Source organism: Pseudonaja textilis, chromosome 2, assembly GCF_049901715.1.
Source record: "Pseudonaja textilis isolate UNSWEBS1 chromosome 2, rPseTex1.2, whole genome shotgun sequence".
Classification (NCBI taxonomy): domain Eukaryota; kingdom Metazoa; phylum Chordata; class Lepidosauria; order Squamata; family Elapidae; genus Pseudonaja; species Pseudonaja textilis.
This window is the reverse complement of record NC_141991.1, coordinates 208,610,921-208,617,153: the sequence shown is the minus strand read 5'-3', so window position 1 is coordinate 208,617,153 and position 6,233 is coordinate 208,610,921.

The window sequence follows — 6,233 nt, the reverse complement described above, 5'->3', positions numbered from 1 at the left end:
TCCTATCAAGTTTCCTTTCTTTGTTAGGGTATGTACTATGGATATGTGGAACAACTTTTTTCAAACTGTTGGTCATTGTATTATTCTCCATATTTGCTGACAGAATTTGCTTACAACCTTTGCATATTCTTTTGTTGCTTGTCATATTCTTTTGGGTATTCCATCAGTTTCTTCTGACTTAGTAATGACCAAGAGCACTGATAGCTTCGTATTCTAGTACCAATAGTTCTTGTAAATAGGGAATAATTTCTAAGATATCTTGTTGATATCTCTACTGTACAGAATTGGCATATGTTCATTCAATCTGTTTTGACTTTAGAATCAAAGAAGATTAAATATCTCTGTATTGTAGGCATTGTAGGAGGTGACCCACATTAGTCCATGGTGGCTATAGTTCACAAAAATCTATGTCTTTTTAATCCATCTGATTATCTGTCCATAGGCAACCTTTAACACATTAATTCAAGGTTGGAACCTGGTTCTCACTTAGGAAATCTGTTGGAAAGTGTTCCTTATTTTGCCATATGTTTTTGCCATGTGTTTCCATATTCAGTGCCTTTATAGATGAAAACCCCAAATCCACAATCTCAGAAAATTAGAATATTTCATGCATTCAATAAAACAAGGATTGTACATAGAACAATATTGGACCTCTGAAAAGTATAAGTATGCATATGTACTCAGTACTTGTTTGGGCCCCTTTTGCAGCAACTACTGCCTCAATGCGGTGTGGCATGGAAGTTATCAACCTATGGCACTGCTGAGGTGTTATGGAAGACCAGGATGCTTCAATAGCAGCCTTCAGCTCTTCTGCATTGTTCGGTCTCATATCTCTCATCTTTCTCTTGGCAATGCCCCATAGATTCTCTATGGGGTTCAGGTCAGGTGAGTTCGCTGGCCAATCAAGCACAGTAATCCCACGGTCATTGAACCAGGTTTTGGTGCTTTTGGCAATGTGGGCAGGTGCCAAGTCCTGCTGGAAAATGAAGTCAGCATCCCCATAAAGCTCATCTGCAGAAGGAAGCATGAAGTGCTCCAAAATCTCCTGGTAGATGGCTGCGTTGACCCTGGACTTAATGAAGCACAGTGGACCAACACCAGCAGATGACATGGCTCCCCAAATCAACACAGACTGTGGAAACTTCACGCTGGACTTCAACCATCTTGCAGTGTGTGCCTCTCCATTCTTCCTCCAGACTCTGGGTCCTTCGTTTCCAAATGAGATACAAAAGTTGCTCTCATCAGAAAAGAGGACTTTGGACCACTGAGCAACAAACCTGTTTTACTTTAGCCCAGGTAAGATGCTTCTGACGTTGTTTGTTGTTCAGGAGAGGCTTGACAAGAAGAATACAACATTTGAAGCCCATGTCCAGGATCCGTCTGTGTGTGGTGGCTCTTGATGCACTGACTCCAGCCTCAGTCCACTCCTTGTGAAAGTCTCCAACACTTTTGAATGGCCTTTTCCTGACAATCCTTTTCAGGCTGCAGTCATCCCTGCTGCTTGTGCACCTTTTTCTTCCACACTTTTCCCTTCCACATAACTTTCTGTTAATGTGCTTTGATACAGCACTTTGGGAACATCCAACTTCTTTTGCAATTACCTTTTGAGGGTTTCCCTCCTTATGAAGGGTGTCAGTGCCTAGAATATTGAACCTTTTCACAATATTCTAATTTTCTGAGATTGTAGATTTGGGGTTTTCATGAGCTGTAAGCCATAACCATCTCAATTATGACCCATCACAGCTTGAACTATCTTGCTTTGCATGTAATGAGTCTATCTCATATATTAGATTCACCTTTTAAGTTGCATTACTGAAATAAATGAACTTTTGCATGATATTCTAATTTTTCAAGTTTCACCTTTATAAACTTGACACTACCAGTTTTAATTGCTTGATCCATTAGGAACTACTGCCTGTCTTGTCTGTTTACTAGACAGTATCTCTTCCCCTTGTTCCCTAAAGTCATGCCCACATTCCATTACACTACAGTGATAATCTTCTTATATAGCTGCTGCTCAATATAGTGCCTGCTTGTTTTAATTGGTAAGTTGGGGATAAACTTCATGCCTCTTATGACCCTGGTGGGATTATATATTCTTGGCATAGACTCCCGACTTTTCTTCAGTCATCTGTCTCGGGAACACTTCTTTCTCACCTGCGTATGAGGCAGCCAGAATTAGGACATACATCTACTTGTAAATTTATAGTAGATAAATTTACAGCACAGCTTCACACTCTTTTGGAATATTGGATAAAGGTATAATTTAACTCAATTTTAATTACATTTGTTTCGCTTGTTAGAAAAGACAAAAGCCCTCTGCATCTGATCCTTGGCTACCAAACTTGCCCTTCAGATATCTTCCTCATCTGTTCTGACTGCTTTCAGTTGGCTGAAGCAATGGGAAATGAAGTCAAACTTATAAGTATTCTAACGGTTTTCAAGATGGCTGTGCACATGGATGCTGCGTCTAACTGCTCCTTCTTTCAGTGTATGGTATGTATGATTCTGTGTGTGTTTTGGATCCTTTCCTTGATTGAATCCTGTGGGGCAAGGGTCATTTATAGTCTACAAGCCTTGTTACAAATTGGGCTGAAATGTGAAAAGGCTATTACGGATGATTTTATACATTCTCATAACATACTGAAGTAGGCAGCTAGGCCCCTGGGGGAGCCATGGATCACTATCCCTGTAGGAAGGAGGAAGAGGTAGAGAAAGAGGAACAGGAAGAGGAAGAGAGGATGCTGTGCTGGGGTTTTCTTTAGGCTGAGTAAGTTTCCACACAAGCCTTCAATTCCAAGTATATTTCTTACCAATGTATTTCTGACTAACAAAATGACTAACAAAATTAAGGCTACAGATTACAAAGACTAAATTCACCAAGAACTGCTGTGTTTTGCTAATCACAGAAACTTGGCTTCATTCACTCATTCCAGATGCAGCTGTTGAGCTGGAAGGCTACATAGCTCACCGGCAGGACAGGAATAGAGATTCTGGCAAGATCAAAGCGGGAGGTTTAAGCCTTTATGTGAACAAAAGCTGGTGTATCAATACAAATGGACTGTAGACAGTCACTGCTCCATGGATCTGGAGTATATGACTCTTAAATGTAGACCCATATATCTTCCGCGGGAATTCAGCGTGGTTTTGATGACTGTAGTCTATATCCTACCTGATGCCAATAGTGCTATAGCTTTAGGATTCTTGTATAACATTGTTAGTAATCAGCAGAATAAGTATCCTGATGCTGTGTATATTATAGTGGGGAACTTTAATCAAGCTGATTTAAAAGAAGTGCTCCCTATCAGCATGTTAAGTGGCATGGCTACTAGAGGAGAAAACATATTGGACAAAGTATATTACAACATCAAACATGGCTATTATACAATTACCACATTTGGGACAATCAGACCATATGTCACTGCTTTTAGCACCAGTGTACATCCCTCTTAGGAGACGGGCTCTGCCTATAATAAAGACAGTGAAATCTTGGCCAGTAGATGCTTCCCAACAACTTCAGGTTTGTTTTGAGAACACAAATTGGGACATCTTTTACCATCCTGACCTAAAGGTGCACACTGCAACTGTTCTGTGCTATATCAAACACTGCATTGATATTAACACTGTGGATAAACGTATTAGGATTTATCCAATCAGAAACCCTGGATGACCAAGGAAATCCAGCACCTCTTGTGCGACAGGACCAAGGCCTCTAGGTCCAGTGATGGGGCAAGATACAGTGTTGCCAGAGCTAATCTGAAGAAAGTTATTTGGAAGGCCAAGACTGATTATAAGAGGAAGATTGAGGATAATTTTTATAGCAATAACATGAGGCAGATGTGGCGAGGGATTCAACAAATTACAAACCATCAACCGACCAATGTCATCTCTGCTGAGGGGGATGCTTCATTGGCAGAGGAACTGAATCATTTCTTTGCTCACTTTGAAGTGGAGACATCAGAGAAAGATAAAATACAACCACCAGCCAATTGTAGCCCCCACCTCATTGTGGAGAAACAGGAGGTAAGGAGCATTCTGAGGGCTGTGGACCCTAGAAAGGCTGCCAGTCCTGACTATTTCTGGCCAAGTGTGTAAAGACTGTGCTGAGCAGTTGGCTGGAGCCTTTACCAGGATCTTCAATCGGTCTTTATCCCAGTTTGCTATTCCATCTTGTTTGAAGGCTTCCACCATTGTTCCGCTGCCAAAGAAGTTCCCTATCAATAACCCCAACAATTACAGACCAGCGGCAGTCACTCCTATCATCATGAAGTGCTTTGAGAAATTCATCTGCTGGCACATCATTTCTGGTCTTCCGCATACATTTGATAAGCACCAGTTTGCATACAGAAAAAATAGATCTACAGAGGACCTTATAGCCGTCACTCTTTATACTGCTCTGCCTCATCTAGAACAGCAGGAGGGCTATGTGAGGATGCTTTTTGTGAATTTTAGTTCTGTGTTTAACAATTCTTCCACATAGACTAGTGTCTAAACTTCTGGACCTTGGGCTTTCTAATTCAATCTGCCTTTGGATCATGGATTTCCTGTCTGGCCGCTCACAAAGGGTCAGATTAGGTAATCATACCTCTTCAGCCCTTATTCTTAACACTGGTACACCACAGGGTTGCAAATTAAGTCCCTCACTCTATACTCTTTATGTGCATGACTGCATTCCCACTCACGCTAGTAATACTATTGCTAAATTTGCAGATGATACAACAGTGGTGGGACTTATCTCTGGGGGGGATGAGTCTGCCTACCGTGATGAGGTGGACCGGTTGCTTTCATGGCGTGGAGACAATAACTTGGTCCTTAATAAGACCAAGAAACTTATAGTGGATTATAGAAGGAATAGATCAGACATTCAGCCCTTGCTTATCAATGGAGACCGAGTGGAGCAAATGGCCAGTTTTAAGTTTCTGGGTGTTACCCTAAAAGAGGACCTGATCTGGGGTGCCCACATTGCAGCACTGGTCAAAAGGGCCCAGCAGAGATTATACTACCTAAGACTTCTCAGAAAGCAACAACTGAATGAAAAACTGCTGGTTACCTTCTACTGCTGCACCATAGAGAGCATTTTAACATACTGCACCTCTGTATGGTTTGCCAATTGCACAGTGGCAGATAGAAAAGCACTCCAGAGGGTTAATGTCATTGCCCAGAAGATCATTGGTTGCCCTCTCCCCTCTTTGGAAGAGCTTTATAGCTCCCCAATGCCTTAAGAAAGTTCAAGACATTCTCAAAGATCCATCTCATCCTGGGAACACTTTTTTTGAACTATTACCATCTAACAGATGGTATAGAATAATAAAAGCAAGGACAAATAGGCTGGAAAACAGCTTCTATCCCAGGGCTTTTCAGTTCTGCTGTATAGTGCAGTATTGGTGCGGTGTCGGGGCTTTTTGGTTCAATGTGTGAAAGGTGAAGGATATGTGTTTGTGTTTATTTTCATGGTCATGATGCACTGAAGATGGTGTTTGATTTCATTGTACAAGGTGCAATGACAATAAAGTAAATTAAAACTAAAAAAAACCCCACAGTCTCATATCATACAACACTTTCTCCTTTCTTAAAAATCTGTATTAAAGTCACTAGTACAGGTCATCAATTGGTTTGGGTAAGGTATCATCAATATGCTGATTTTTCTCAATTTTACAATTACCTCCTGCCCAAATTAGAGATGGTATAATAATCCTGATTCTGAGCAAGGCTAGAACAAGGTTGGGTTGCCTCTGCTAGAGGCATCCTGGAACCAGACCAATCCATTAACTTGGGTATGGTCTCCTGTAGGTGGAATCCATACCCCCTTTTTAGGCTTCTATGCTTAGGGGCCCCATACTAGGAAAGATCCAAGGGATGTGTACTTCTACACAATCCTTTTCTATAGTGGCCTCCTTGCTATAGAAGTTTTTTTTTTATCCAAGGTGGGAATTAGTCACTCACATTGTTCTCCATAAAGAGGCTTGTTTCATGTAGGTATATGGTAATTGGTTTTTGTGTGTCTGTATGTGCCTTTTGAGTCAGTTGCCTAGACTACTGTTTTCTTGGCAGCATTTTAGCATTTCCTAAATCTGAGAGAGCCTTTGTGCCTAAGGCAGAAATCTGAGTCTTCTGGTTGGTAATCTTGTGTCTTAACCGCTATACCAAATTCGTTCTTAATTGACTTTTACAATATTATTTTGTGATTATATGGTGCTCAAGCTGCCATAGACACACATACACACATGTATACA